The 16,496-nt window shown below is 49.3% G+C and overlaps 4 pseudogenes; all 4 read left to right on the top strand.

The window, feature by feature from the left end:
- The first annotated feature begins 2,818 nt into the window (after window positions 1-2,818).
- Window positions 2,819-3,029, top strand: LOC124769464 (annotated as a pseudogene).
- A 3,211-nt stretch (window positions 3,030-6,240) lies between these two features.
- Window positions 6,241-6,451, top strand: LOC124769462 (annotated as a pseudogene).
- Window positions 6,452-9,682: 3,231 nt separating this feature from the next.
- Window positions 9,683-9,893, top strand: LOC124769461 (annotated as a pseudogene).
- Window positions 9,894-13,102: 3,209 nt separating this feature from the next.
- On the top strand, window positions 13,103-13,313 carry LOC124769460 (annotated as a pseudogene).
- The last annotated feature ends 3,183 nt before the right edge of the window (window positions 13,314-16,496 follow it).

Here is a 16,496-nt window from a genome sequence, read left to right as displayed (position 1 = left end):
TAGGCGGTGGACGATGTAAGCACTCGGCTAGGTGTAGCTCGCGCCAGTATAGCTCGCACCGGCCTGACGCTGCTGTGGGGCGGCCTCACGGCTTCTCCACTGCCCTGGCAGCTAGCGGCGTTCAAATGGGAGTCGCAGTTTACTCCTCGACATGGAGGGTAGTACTGGGATGTTGACGAGTGATCTCGTATTTGGTCGTTCCTTCCGGCACTTGCCTTTGTGATGTTTTCGACGGTCGCCTGTTGCCATATCGGCCCGCACCACCGTGTGTCACTCCCACATGTGGAGCGCACACGCTGCAAGCATTTAGGCCCTGACACTGCGGTTTTTCATCTCTGGCGGTACTCCGCAAGGATACCGCCCTTCGTTTGTGCCATTCCAGCACTAATCGAAGTGCTAGGTTTTCCGGCCTGTTAGGAGACCGCTTCTGCAAAACGTGCGAGGAGATGTTTGCTGGTTGCGAGCTACCCGCCGATTTTCTAGCTGTATGTATGGTCCTTAATCCAAAGGTCACAGGTCACTGTCGGGCTAAGGACGTGTTCTTAACACTGATTATAAGTTGGTGGCACGAAGTGTGGCTTCACATCTTAAACAGGTAATGAATAAGGTACACTGGCGTTTCGAATCGAACCACCTTCACCGCTGCTTTCTTTATACCGTGATGCTGTCTTACTCACCCACCGCCGACGCTCGAACCCAGGCTTCAATTGATCTCTAGATTTCGCCGGTGCCTTCTCCCATCCTTACCTGCTGGCCGTTATGTCGCGGAAGGGTTTCGGGGAGCACTTCATAAGAGACATCCGGCACTTCTTGGATGGAGCAAATTCCAGAATCATTGTGAACGGCTGCAGATCACGACCAATTCCCATCAGACGATCAGTTCGACAAGGCTGTCCCTTGTCAGTGTATTTTATCGCTTTGGCGCTGGACCCCATGCTGCGTGACATCGGATGGATGGTCGATGGTGTTCCTTTCCCAGGCGTCACCTTCCGCAGTGCAGCATACGCGGATGGTGTAGGTGTGTTTGTAGCAAACGCCAATGACATCGATTCGGTTCGCCGAGTCCTCCACGTTTATGAACGAGCATCCGGTGCCATGTTAAAATCCAATAGGGCCACGATCATTGACCATCAAACGCCCATGCAACCGGATTGTAGGGGAACAACGTATCTTGGGTCTTGAGGTGACTGACTGTCCGCAGCGCATGTTAACACTCAAGTGCAGGCGGATTCTCACGCGCATCAGAGGATTTTGCATGAGTCACACTGATCGACGACTCGACCTCCATCAACGAATCCAACTGATTAGTACATACATCCTATCACGGGCATAGTATGTAGCACAACTCCATACGCTACCGAAACAAACCAGCAGAGCCATCTCACAAACAGTATATTGCCTATTGTGGCGGCATGCACTATTCAAAGTTGATGCGCAGAATTGTACACTGCCAAAGGTCGATAGTGGCCTTGGACTCATTGACTTTCCCCGCAAATGTGCGGCAATCCTGATTCAAAGTATCGCCCCTTTGCGTGAGATTGACCCAGGTGGTACAACAGCGGTGCTTTTCGACCGTTATCGCTCACAATCGGCGCGTGCACCAGTATGTTTGACACATATTCCATTCCGGATGACGACAGTCAAGGACTATTACCTCAATCAAAGTTACGTCCTAACAGTGGCCACCGACAAGGCACGCACATCGAAGCACCTTTACTAGGCGCTTCGAGGCCAGCCCACACCACATAAATTGGAGGACAGACGACCGTCGGTCATCTGACACCAAGCTTGGGCTAATATCAACCACCCAGCCCTTCCCACAGAAGTTTCAGCGCTATGGTATCGCGTTGTAAACAATTTAATACCCACTAATCACCGCCTGGTGGCCATCCGCCTATGGCCCTCGGCTGCTTGCGGCCGATGTGGTGACGTAGACACCAGAGAGCATCGTCTCTTATGCCCTCACGTCACAGAAGTGTGGGACCTTGCACGTGTGCTATTAGCGCTGATCGGTGGGACTACACTGGACTATGTGTCAATCGACTGGTTCCTTACCCCTGATATTCAGACCAACCAACGAACACGACGTAACGCAATGGTGTGGCTCTTGGGCCACACCATTTTCACGATCTATGACCTTTGCCTCACCGATGCTGTCTCTTTCATGGACTACCTTTGGAGCCAGCATCGCCTGGCGGAATCTGACCGGAAATATACCATTACTTTTGCAAGATTTCTTAAAGTTGCAATGGTTCATGGTTATCAAAAGGTGTTCTGGGCTGACTAAGGCACCTCGTATAAGAATTGCCTGAGTGTACCCCTGGATCTTTGTCACTCAGACTTTCAAACTACCCTTGACTTACCCATACCCCAGATTTGATATTGGCCTTCAGGGCATCACTAGAGTAGACTGTTCTATGATACTGATAATATGGAAATTGGTAACACGGAAATTGTGTGAACCTTGTATGAAAAATTATTGGAAAATTGGAAAACACATAATCTATCTTAAAGGATTATTACTTCGTTAATTCTATGGGCGATGGGATTATCTCGCCAGTTTCGTTTGAGTGTGCTGCCGTCGCTGTTTTTTTTTTATTTTGCCTTCATTTCTGTCTTTATTTATTTCTTTCTATTTAGTTTTTAACATCATCACTTGCTTCACACCTGGAGAGGGAGGTGTGTTTCTGAGTAGTGTGTCGTCGCCCCCAAGGCATAGCAGAGTATGCCTCCGCTTTTATTTTCGGTTTATGGCAATAAGTCTTGCTACTAACAACACCCTGCTTTACGTGCTGCGTCGACACTAGAGGATGGCGGCATTTTTGGAGAGGAAAAGGTAGGTCTATAGGGGAGGTAGGAGGGAAAAAAGTGTAGTATTTGTCTTATCAGCTTAATATCTGATACGTCCTGCATCACACGACCAGAATATTACACTCATTTTTGGCTTATGACGGAGTGCTAGGGGCTTGCTCCACCTCTGTCGCGGGTTGGCCCGGCATTGAAGTACCGCCGGGATCGGCCCACCTAAAATTAATTAAAACACAGCCTGAAATGGGTTAACTTTCTGCAGTGATCAGATATTCCGCTGGTAGCAAAACTTGTCGTAGTTGTTGATGTGCCCAGTAGTTAGTTGCTTACACACCACGATTTCTTTTCATTAATTTAAGATTATCTTAAGAATTTTTTTTTTTTGCGGTTAGCCGGACGGCACTTGCAGCCGCATTACGCTAGGCTGGTAATTTATGGGGGCACAGGACGGTGCCTTCGGATGCCTCGTTAGCGTCTCTTATGGTCCGGGCACAGATAATTTTAATTAAATTTTTTGGAGTTATAACCTTAGCTCCTCGCGAACGTCGTCGTCGTCGTCGTCGCCGCCGCACGCACGCAGAATACGTGTGTACACACGCACACACACATATGCAGTAGGCGGTGGACGATGTAAGCACTCGGCTAGGTGTAGCTCGCGCCAGTATAGCTCGCACCGGCCTGACGCTGCTGTGGGGCGGCCTCACGGCTTCTCCACTGCCCTGGCAGCTAGCGGCGTTCAAATGGGAGTCGCAGTTTACTCCTCGACATGGAGGGTAGTACTGGGATGTTGACGAGTGATCTCGTATTTGGTCGTTCCTTCCGGCACTTGCCTTTGTGATGTTTTCGACGGTCGCCTGTTGCCATATCGGCCCGCACCACCGTGTGTCACTCCCACATGTGGAGCGCACACGCTGCAAGCATTTAGGCCCTGACACTGCGGTTTTTCATCTCTGGCGGTACTCCGCAAGGATACCGCCCTTCGATTGTGCCATTCCAGCACTAATCGAAGTGCTAGGTTTTCCGGCCTGTTAGGAGACCGCTTCTGCAAAACGTGCGAGGAGATGTTTGCTGGTTGCGAGCTACCCGCCGATTTTCTAGCTGTATGTATGGTCCTTAATCCAAAGGTCACAGGTCACTGTCGGGCTAAGGACGTGTTCTTAACACTGATTATAAGTTGGTGGCACGAAGTGTGGCTTCACATCTTAAACAGGTAATGAATAAGGTACACTGGCGTTTCGAATCGAACCACCTTCACCGCTGCTTCTATATACCGTGATGCTGTCTTACTCACCCACCGCCGACGCTCGAACCCCGGCTTCAATTGATCTCTAGATTTCGCCGGTGCCTTCTCCCATCCTTACCTGCTGGCCGTTATGTCGCGGAAGGGTTTCGGGGAGCACTTCATAAGAGACATCCGGCACTTCTTGGATGGAGCAAATTCCAGAATCATTGTGAACGGCTGCAGATCACGACCAATTCCCATCAGACGATCAGTTCGACAAGGCTGTCCCTTGTCAGTGTATTTTATCGCTTTGGCGCTGGACCCCATGCTGCGTGACATCGGATGGATGGTCGATGGTGTTCCTTTCCCAGGCGTCACCTTCCGCAGTGCGGCATACGCGGATGGTGTAGGTGTGTTTGTAGCAAACGCCAATGACATCGATTCGGTTCGCCGAGTCCTCCACGTTTATGAACGAGCATCCGGTGCCATGTTAAAATCCAATAGGGCCACGATCATTGACCATCAAACGCCCATGCAACCGGATTGTAGGGGAACAACGTATCTTGGGTCTTGAGGTGACTGACTGTCCGCAGCGCATGTTAACACTCAAGTGCAGGCGGATTCTCACGCGCATCAGAGGATTTTGCATGAGTCACACTGATCGACGACTCGACCTCCATCAACGAATCCAACTGATTAGTACATACATCCTATCACGGGCATAGTATGTAGCACAACTCCATACGCTACCGAAACAAACCAGCAGAGCCATCTCACAAACAGTATATTGCCTATTGTGGCGGCATGCACTATTCAAAGTTGATGCGCAGAATTGTACACTGCCAAAGGTCGATAGTGGCCTTGGACTCATTGACTTTCCCCGCAAATGTGCGGCAATCCTGATTCAAAGTATCGCCCCTTTGCGTGAGATTGACCCAGGTGGTACAACAGCGGTGCTTTTCGACCGTTATCGCTCACAATCGGCGCGTGCACCAGTATGTTTGACACATATTCCATTCCGGATGACGACAGTCAAGGACTATTACCTCAATCAAAGTTACGTCCTAACAGTGGCCACCGACAAGGCACGCACATCGAAGCGCCTTTACTAGGCGCTTCGAGGCCAGCCCACACCACATAAATTGGAGGACAGACGACCGTCGGTCATCTGACACCAAGCTTGGGCTAATATCAACCACCCAGCCCTTCCCACAGAAGTTTCAGCGCTATGGTATCGCGTTGTAAACAATTTAATACCCACTAATCACCGCCTGGTGGCCATCCGCCTATGGCCCTCGGCTGCTTGCGGCCGATGTGGTGACGTAGACACCAGAGAGCATCGTCTCTTATGCCCTCACGTCACAGAAGTGTGGGACCTTGCACGTGTGCTATTAGCGCTGATCGGTGGGACTACACTGGACTATGTGTCAATCGACTGGTTCCTTACCCCTGATATTCAGACCAACCAACGAACACGACGTAACGCAATGGTGTGGCTCTTGGGCCACACCATTTTCACGATCTATGACCTTTGCCTCACCGATGCTGTCTCTTTCATGGACTACCTTTGGAGCCAGCATCGCCTGGCGGAATCTGACCGGAAATATACCATTACTTTTGCAAGATTTCTTAAAGTTGCAATGGTTCATGGTTATCAAAAGGTGTTCTGGGCTGACTAAGGCACCTCGTATAAGAATTGCCTGAGTGTACCCCTGGATCTTTGTCACTCAGACTTTCAAACTACCCTTGACTTACCCATACCCCAGATTTGATATTGGCCTTCAGGGCATCACTAGAGTAGACTGTTCTATGATACTGATAATATGGAAATTGGTAACACGGAAATTGTGTGAACCTTGTATGAAAAATTATTGGAAAATTGGAAAACACATAATCTATCTTAAAGGATTATTACTTCGTTAATTCTATGGGCGATGGGATTATCTCGCCAGTTTCGTTTGAGTGTGCTGCCGTCGCTGTTTTTTTTTTATTTTGCCTTCATTTCTGTCTTTATTTATTTCTTTCTATTTAGTTTTTAACATCATCACTTGCTTCACACCTGGAGAGGGAGGTGTGTTTCTGAGTAGTGTGTCGTCGCCCCCAAGGCATAGCAGAGTATGCCTCCGCTTTTATTTTCGGTTTATGGCAATAAGTCTTGCTACTAACAACACCCTGCTTTACGTGCTGCGTCGACACTAGAGGATGGTGGCATTTTTGGAGAGGAAAAGGTAGGTCTATAGGGGAGGTAGGAGGGAAAAAAGTGTAGTATTTGTCTTATCAGCTTAATATCTGATACGTCCTGCATCACACGACCAGAATATTACACTCATTTTTGGCTTATGACGGAGTGCTAGGGGCTTGCTCCACCTCTGTCGCGGGTTGGCCCGGCATTGAAGTACCGCCGGGATCGGCCCACCTAAAATTAATTAAAACACAGCCTGAAATGGGTTAACTTTCTGCAGTGATCAGATATTCCGCTGGTAGCAAAACTTGTCGTAGTTGTTGATGTGCCCAGTAGTTAGTTGCTTACACACCACGATTTCTTTTCATTAATTTAAGATTATCTTAAGAATTTTTTTTTTTTGCGGTTAGCCGGACGGCACTTGCAGCCGCATTACGCTAGGCTGGTAATTTATGGGGGCACAGGACGGTGCTTTCGGATGCCTCGTTAGCGTCTCTTATGGTCCGGGCACAGATAATTTTAATTAAATTTTTTGGAGTTATAACCTTAGCTCCTCGCGAACGTCGTCGTCGTCGTCGTCGCCGCCGCACGCACGCAGAATACGTGTGTACACACGCACACACACATATGCAGTAGGCGGTGGACGATGTAAGCACTCGGCTAGGTGTAGCTCGCGCCAGTATAGCTCGCACCGGCCTGACGCTGCTGTGGGGCGGCCTCACGGCTTCTCCACTGCCCTGGCAGCTAGCGGCGTTCAAATGGGAGTCGCAGTTTACTCCTCGACATGGAGGGTAGTACTGGGATGTTGACGAGTGATCTCGTATTTGGTCGTTCCTTCCGGCACTTGCCTTTGTGATGTTTTCGACGGTCGCCTGTTGCCATATCGGCCCGCACCACCGTGTGTCACTCCCACATGTGGAGCGCACACGCTGCAAGCATTTAGGCCCTGACACTGCGGTTTTTCATCTCTGGCGGTACTCCGCAAGGATACCGCCCTTCGATTGTGCCATTCCGGCACTAATCGAAGTGCTAGGTTTTCCGGCCTGTTAGGAGACCGCTTCTGCAAAACGTGCGAGGAGATGTTTGCTGGTTGCGAGCTACCCGCCGATTTTCTAGCTGTATGTATGGTCCTTAATCCAAAGGTCACAGGTCACTGTCGGGCTAAGGACGTGTTCTTAACACTGATTATAAGTTGGTGGCACGAAGTGTGGCTTCACATCTTAAACAGGTAATGAATAAGGTACACTGGCGTTTCGAATCGAACCACCTTCACCGCTGCTTCTATATACCGTGATGCTGTCTTACTCACCCACCGCCGACGCTCGAACTCCGGCTTCAATTGATCTCTAGATTTCGCCGGTGCCTTCTCCCATCCTTACCTGCTGGCCGTTATGTCGCGGAAGGGTTTCGGGGAGCACTTCATAAGAGACATCCGGCACTTCTTGGATGGAGCAAATTCCAGAATCATTGTGAACGGCTGCAGATCACGACCAATTCCCATCAGACGATCAGTTCGACAAGGCTGTCCCTTGTCAGTGTATTTTATCGCTTTGGCGCTGGACCCCATGCTGCGTGACATCGGATGGATGGTCGATGGTGTTCCTTTCCCAGGCGTCACCTTCCGCAGTGCGGCATACGCGGATGGTGTAGGTGTGTTTGTAGCAAACGCCAATGACATCGATTCGGTTCGCCGAGTCCTCCACGTTTATGAACGAGCATCCGGTGCCATGTTAAAATCCAACAAAATGGTGCTAATGCCACTAGGGCCACGATCATTGACCATCGAACGCCCATGCAACCGGATTGTAGGGGAACAACGTATCTTGGGTCTTGAGGTGACTGACTGTCCGCAGCGCATGTTAACACTCACGTGCAGGCGGATTCTCACGCGCATCAGAGGATTTTGCGTGAGTCACACTGATCGACGACTCGACCTCCATCAACGAATCCAACTGATTAGTACATACATCCTATCACGGGCATAGTATGTAGCACAACTCCATACGCTACCGAAACAAACCAGCAGAGCCATCTCACAAACAGTATATTGCCTATTGTGGCGGCATGCACTATTCAAAGTTGATGCGCAGAATTGTACACTGCCAAAGGTCGATAGTGGCCTTGGACTCATTGACTTTCCCCGCAAATGTGCGGCAATCCTGATTCAAAGTATCGCCCCTTTGCGTGAGATTGACCCAGGTGGTACAACAGCGGTGCTTTTCGACCGTTATCGCCCACAATCGGCGCGTGCACCAGTATGTTTGACACATATTCCATTCCGGATGACGACAGTCAAGGACTATTACCTCAATCAAAGTTACGTCCTAACAGTGGCCACCGACAAGGCACGCACATCGAAGCGCCTTTACTAGGCGCTTCGAGGCCAGCCCACACCACATAAATTGGAGGACAGACGACCGTCGGTCATCTGACACCAAGCTTGGGCTAATATCAACCACCCAGCCCTTCCCACAGAAGTTTCAGCGCTATGGTATCGCGTTGTAAACAATTTAATACCCACTAATCACCGCCTGGTGGCCATCCGCCTATGGCCCTCGGCTGCTTGCGGCCGATGTGGTGACGTAGACACCAGAGAGCATCGTCTCTTATGCCCTCACGTCACAGAAGTGTGGGACCTTGCATGTGTGCTATTAGCGCTGATCGGTGGGACTACACTGGACTATGTGTCAATCGACTGGTTCCTTACCCCTGATATTCAGACCAACCAACGAACACGACGTAACGCAATGGTGTGGCTCTTGGGCCACACCATTTTCACGATCTATGACCTTTGCCTCACCAATGCTGTCTCTTTCATGGACTACCTTTGGAGCCAGCATCGCCTGGCGGAATCTGACCGGAAATATACCATTACTTTTGCAAGATTTCTTAAAGTTGCAATGGTTCATGGTTATCAAAAGGTGTTCTGGGCTGACTAAGGCACCTCGTATAAGAATTGCCTGAGTGTACCCCTGGATCTTTGTCACTCAGACTTTCAAACTACCCTTGACTTACCCATACCCCAGATTTGATATTGGCCTTCAGGGCATCACTAGAGTAGACTGTTCTATGATACTGATAATATGGAAATTGGTAACACGGAAATTGTGTGAACCTTGTATGAAAAATTATTGGAAAATTGGAAAACACATAATCTATCTTAAAGGATTATTACTTCGTTAATTCTATGGGCGATGGGATTATCTCGCCAGTTTCGTTTGAGTGTGCTGCCGTCGCTGTTTTTTTTTTATTTTGCCTTCATTTCTGTCTTTATTTATTTCTTTCTATTTAGTTTTTAACATCATCACTTGCTTCACACCTGGAGAGGGAGGTGTGTTTCTGAGTAGTGTGTCGTCGCCCCCAAGGCATAGCAGAGTATGCCTCCGCTTTTATTTTCGGTTTATGGCAATAAGTCTTGCTACTAACAACACCCTGCTTTACGTGCTGCGTCGACACTAGAGGATGGCGGCATTTTTGGAGAGGAAAAGGTAGGTCTATAGGGGAGGTAGGAGGGAAAAAAGTGTAGTATTTGTCTTATCAGCTTAATATCTGATACGTCCTGCATCACACGACCAGAATATTACACTCATTTTTGGCTTATGACGGAGTGCTAGGGGCTTGCTCCACCTCTGTCGCGGGTTGGCCCGGCATTGAAGTACCGCCGGGATCGGCCCACCTAAAATTAATTAAAACACAGCCTGAAATGGGTTAACTTTCTGCAGTGATCAGATATTCCGCTGGTAGCAAAACTTGTCGTAGTTGTTGATGTGCCCAGTAGTTAGTTGCTTACACACCACGATTTCTTTTCATTAATTTAAGATTATCTTAAGAATTTTTTTTTTTTTGCGGTTAGCCGGACGGCACTTGCAGCCGCATTACGCTAGGCTGGTAATTTATGGGGGCACAGGACGGTGCCTTCGGATGCCTCGTTAGCGTCTCTTATGGTCCGGGCACAGATAATTTTAATTAAATTTTTTGGAGTTATAACCTTAGCTCCTCGCGAACGTCGTCGTCGTCGTCGCCGCCGCACGCACGCAGAATACGTGTGTACACACGCACACACACATATGCAGTAGGCGGTGGACGATGTAAGCACTCGGCTAGGTGTAGCTCGCGCCAGTATAGCTCGCACCGGCCTGACGCTGCTGTGGGGCGGCCTCACGGCTTCTCCACTGCCCTGGCAGCTAGCGGCGTTCAAATGGGAGTCGCAGTTTACTCCTCGACATGGAGGGTAGTACTGGGATGTTGACGAGTGATCTCGTATTTGGTCGTTCCTTCCGGCACTTGCCTTTGTGATGTTTTCGACGGTCGCCTGTTGCCATATCGGCCCGCACCACCGTGTGTCACTCCCACATGTGGAGCGCACACGCTGCAAGCATTTAGGCCCTGACACTGCGGTTTTTCATCTCTGGCGGTACTCCGCAAGGATACCGCCCTTCGATTGTGCCATTCCAGCACTAATCGAAGTGCTAGGTTTTCCGGCCTGTTAGGAGACCGCTTCTGCAAAACGTGCGAGGAGATGTTTGCTGGTTGCGAGCTACCCGCCGATTTTCTAGCTGTATGTATGGTCCTTAATCCAAAGGTCACAGGTCACTGTCGGGCTAAGGACGTGTTCTTAACACTGATTATAAGTTGGTGGCACGAAGTGTGGCTTCACATCTTAAACAGGTAATGAATAAGGTACACTGGCGTTTCGAATCGAACCACCTTCACCGCTGCTTCTATATACCGTGATGCTGTCTTACTCACCCACCGCCGACGCTCGAACCCCGGCTTCAATTGATCTCTAGATTTCGCCGGTGCCTTCTCCCATCCTTACCTGCTGGCCGTTATGTCGCGGAAGGGTTTCGGGGAGCACTTCATAAGAGACATCCGGCACTTCTTGGATGGAGCAAATTCCAGAATCATTGTGAACGGCTGCAGATCACGACCAATTCCCATCAGACGATCAGTTCGACAAGGCTGTCCCTTGTCAGTGTATTTTATCGCTTTGGCGCTGGACCCCATGCTGCGTGACATCGGATGGATGGTCGATGGTGTTCCTTTCCCAGGCGTCACCTTCCGCAGTGCGGCATACGCGGATGGTGTAGGTGTGTTTGTAGCAAACGCCAATGACATCGATTCGGTTCGCCGAGTCCTCCACGTTTATGAACGAGCATCCGGTGCCATGTTAAAATCCAATAGGGCCACGATCATTGACCATCAAACGCCCATGCAACCGGATTGTAGGGGAACAACGTATCTTGGGTCTTGAGGTGACTGACTGTCCGCAGCGCATGTTAACACTCAAGTGCAGGCGGATTCTCACGCGCATCAGAGGATTTTGCATGAGTCACACTGATTGACGACTCGACCTCCATCAACGAATCCAACTGATTAGTACATACATCCTATCACGGGCATAGTATGTAGCACAACTCCATACGCTACCGAAACAAACCAGCAGAGCCATCTCACAAACAGTATATTGCCTATTGTGGCGGCATGCACTATTCAAAGTTGATGCGCAGAATTGTACACTGCCAAAGGTCGATAGTGGCCTTGGACTCATTGACTTTCCCCGCAAATGTGCGGCAATCCTGATTCAAAGTATCGCCCCTTTGCGTGAGATTGACCCAGGTGGTACAACAGCGGTGCTTTTCGACCGTTATCGCTCACAATCGGCGCGTGCACCAGTATGTTTGACACATATTCCATTCCGGATGACGACAGTCAAGGACTATTACCTCAATCAAAGTTACGTCCTAACAGTGGCCACCGACAAGGCACGCACATCGAAGCGCCTTTACTAGGCGCTTCGAGGCCAGCCCACACCACATAAATTGGAGGACAGACGACCGTCGGTCATCTGACACCAAGCTTGGGCTAATATCAACCACCCAGCCCTTCCCACAGAAGTTTCAGCGCTATGGTATCGCGTTGTAAACAATTTAATACCCACTAATCACCGCCTGGTGGCCATCCGCCTATGGCCCTCGGCTGCTTGCGGCCGATGTGGTGACGTAGACACCAGAGAGCATCGTCTCTTATGCCCTCACGTCACAGAAGTGTGGGACCTTGCACGTGTGCTATTAGCGCTGATCGGTGGGACTACACTGGACTATGTGTCAATCGACTGGTTCCTTACCCCTGATATTCAGACCAACCAACGAACACGACGTAACGCAATGGTGTGGCTCTTGGGCCACACCATTTTCACGATCTATGACCTTTGCCTCACCGATGCTGTCTCTTTCATGGACTACCTTTGGAGCCAGCATCGCCTGGCGGAATCTGACCGGAAATATACCATTACTTTTGCAAGATTTCTTAAAGTTGCAATGGTTCATGGTTATCAAAAGGTGTTCTGGGCTGACTAAGGCACCTCGTATAAGAATTGCCTGAGTGTACCCCTGGATCTTTGTCACTCAGACTTTCAAACTACCCTTGACTTACCCATACCCCAGATTTGATATTGGCCTTCAGGGCATCACTAGAGTAGACTGTTCTATGATACTGATAATATGGAAATTGGTAACACGGAAATTGTGTGAACCTTGTATGAAAAATTATTGGAAAATTGGAAAACACATAATCTATCTTAAAGGATTATTACTTCGTTAATTCTATGGGCGATGGGATTATCTCGCCAGTTTCGTTTGAGTGTGCTGCCGTCGCTGTTTTTTTTTTATTTTGCCTTCATTTCTGTCTTTATTTATTTCTTTCTATTTAGTTTTTAACATCATCACTTGCTTCACACCTGGAGAGGGAGGTGTGTTTCTGAGTAGTGTGTCGTCGCCCCCAAGGCATAGCAGAGTATGCCTCCGCTTTTATTTTCGGTTTATGGCAATAAGTCTTGCTACTAACAACACCCTGCTTTACGTGCTGCGTCGACACTAGAGGATGGCGGCATTTTTGGAGAGGAAAAGGTAGGTCTATAGGGGAGGTAGGAGGGAAAAAAGTGTAGTATTTGTCTTATCAGCTTAATATCTGATACGTCCTGCATCACACGACCAGAATATTACACTCATTTTTGGCTTATGACGGAGTGCTAGGGGCTTGCTCCACCTCTGTCGCGGGTTGGCCCGGCATTGAAGTACCGCCGGGATCGGCCCACCTAAAATTAATTAAAACACAGCCTGAAATGGGTTAACTTTCTGCAGTGATCAGATATTCCGCTGGTAGCAAAACTTGTCGTAGTTGTTGATGTGCCCAGTAGTTAGTTGCTTACACACCACGATTTCTTTTCATTAATTTAAGATTATCTTAAGAATTTTTTTTTTTTGCGGTTAGCCGGACGGCACTTGCAGCCGCATTACGCTAGGCTGGTAATTTATGGGGGCACAGGACGGTGCCTTCGGATGCCTCGTTAGCGTCTCTTATGGTCCGGGCACAGATAATTTTAATTAAATTTTTTGGAGTTATAACCTTAGCTCCTCGCGAACGTCGTCGTCGTCGTCGTCGCCGCCGCACGCACGCAGAATACGTGTGTACACACGCACACACACATATGCAGTAGGCGGTGGACGATGTAAGCACTCGGCTAGGTGTAGCTCGCGCCAGTATAGCTCGCACCGGCCTGACGCTGCTGTGGGGCGGCCTCACGGCTTCTCCACTGCCCTGGCAGCTAGCGGCGTTCAAATGGGAGTCGCAGTTTACTCCTCGACATGGAGGGTAGTACTGGGATGTTGACGAGTGATCTCGTATTTGGTCGTTCCTTCCGGCACTTGCCTTTGTGATGTTTTCGACGGTCGCCTGTTGCCATATCGGCCCGCACCACCGTGTGTCACTCCCACATGTGGAGCGCACACGCTGCAAGCATTTAGGCCCTGACACTGCGGTTTTTCATCTCTGGCGGTACTCCGCAAGGATACCGCCCTTCGATTGTGCCATTCCAGCACTAATCGAAGTGCTAGGTTTTCCGGCCTGTTAGGAGACCGCTTCTGCAAAACGTGCGAGGAGATGTTTGCTGGTTGCGAGCTACCCGCCGATTTTCTAGCTGTATGTATGGTCCTTAATCCAAAGGTCACAGGTCACTGTCGGGCTAAGGACGTGTTCTTAACACTGATTATAAGTTGGTGGCACGAAGTGTGGCTTCACATCTTAAACAGGTAATGAATAAGGTACACTGGCGTTTCGAATCGAACCACCTTCACCGCTGCTTCTATATACCGTGATGCTGTCTTACTCACCCACCGCCGACGCTCGAACCCCGGCTTCAATTGATCTCTAGATTTCGCCGGTGCCTTCTCCCATCCTTACCTGCTGGCCGTTATGTCGCGGAAGGCTTTCGGGGAGCACTTCATAAGAGACATCCGGCACTTCTTGGATGGAGCAAATTCCAGAATCATTGTGAACGGCTGCAGATCACGACCAATTCCCATCAGACGATCAGTTCGACAAGGCTGTCCCTTGTCAGTGTATTTTATCGCTTTGGCGCTGGACCCATGCTGCGTGACATCGGATGGATGGTCGATGGTGTTCCTTTCCCAGGCGTCACCTTCCGCAGTGCGGCATACGCGGATGGTGTAGGTGTGTTTGTAGCAAACGCCAATGACATCGATTCGGTTCGCCGAGTCCTCCACGTTTATGAACGAGCATCCGGTGCCATGTTAAAATCCAATAGGGCCACGATCATTGACCATCAAACGCCCATGCAACCGGATTGTAGGGGAACAACGTATCTTGGGTCTTGAGGTGACTGACTGTCCGCAGCGCATGTTAACACTCAAGTGCAGGCGGATTCTCACGCGCATCAGAGGATTTTGCATGAGTCACACTGATCGACGACTCGACCTCCATCAACGAATCCAACTGATTAGTACATACATCCTATCACGGGCATAGTATGTAGCACAACTCCATACGCTACCGAAACAAACCAGCAGAGCCATCTCACAAACAGTATATTGCCTATTGTGGCGGCATGCACTATTCAAAGTTGATGCGCAGAATTGTACACTGCCAAAGGTCGATAGTGGCCTTGGACTCATTGACTTTCCCCGCAAATGTGCGGCAATCCTGATTCAAAGTATCGCCCCTTTGCGTGAGATTGACCCAGGTGGTACAACAGCGGTGCTTTTCGACCGTTATCGCTCACAATCGGCGCGTGCACCAGTATGTTTGACACATATTCCATTCCGGATGACGACAGTCAAGGACTATTACCTCAATCAAAGTTACGTCCTAACAGTGGCCACCGACAAGGCACGCACATCGAAGCGCCTTTACTAGGCGCTTCGAGGCCAGCCCACACCACATAAATTGGAGGACAGACGACCGTCGGTCATCTGACACCAAGCTTGGGCTAATATCAACCACCCAGCCCTTCCCACAGAAGTTTCAGCGCTATGGTATCGCGTTGTAAACAATTTAATACCCACTAATCACCGCCTGGTGGCCATCCGCCTATGGCCCTCGGCTGCTTGCGGCCGATGTGGTGACGTAGACACCAGAGAGCATCGTCTCTTATGCCCTCACGTCACAGAAGTGTGGGACCTTGCACGTGTGCTATTAGCGCTGATCGGTGGGACTACACTGGACTATGTGTCAATCGACTGGTTCCTTACCCCTGATATTCAGACCAACCAACGAACACGACGTAACGCAATGGTGTGGCTCTTGGGCCACACCATTTTCACGATCTATGACCTTTGCCTCACCGATGCTGTCTCTTTCATGGACTACCTTTGGAGCCAGCATCGCCTGGCGGAATCTGACCGGAAATATACCATTACTTTTGCAAGATTTCTTAAAGTTGCAATGGTTCATGGTTATCAAAAGGTGTTCTGGGCTGACTAAGGCACCTCGTATAAGAATTGCCTGAGTGTACCCCTGGATCTTTGTCACTCAGACTTTCAAACTACCCTTGACTTACCCATACCCCAGATTTGATATTGGCCTTCAGGGCATCACTAGAGTAGACTGTTCTATGATACTGATAATATGGAAATTGGTAACACGGAAATTGTGTGAACCTTGTATGAAAAATTATTGGAAAATTGGAAAACACATAATCTATCTTAAAGGATTATTACTTCGTTAATTCTATGGGCGATGGGATTATCTCGCCAGTTTCGTTTGAGTGTGCTGCCGTCGCTGTTTTTTTTTTATTTTGCCTTCATTTCTGTCTTTATTTATTTCTTTCTATTTAGTTTTTAACATCATCACTTGCTTCACACCTGGAGAGGGAGGTGTGTTTCTGAGTAGTGTGTCGTCGCCCCCAAGGCATAGCAGAGTATGCCTCCGCTTTTATTTTCGGTTTATGGCAATAAGTCTTGCTACTAACAACACCCTGCTTTACGT

The sequence above is a fragment of the Schistocerca piceifrons genome, unplaced genomic scaffold (genome assembly GCF_021461385.2).
Source record: "Schistocerca piceifrons isolate TAMUIC-IGC-003096 unplaced genomic scaffold, iqSchPice1.1 HiC_scaffold_701, whole genome shotgun sequence".
NCBI lineage: Eukaryota > Metazoa > Arthropoda > Insecta > Orthoptera > Acrididae > Schistocerca > Schistocerca piceifrons.
This window is presented reverse-complemented; position numbering and strand designations above follow the sequence as displayed.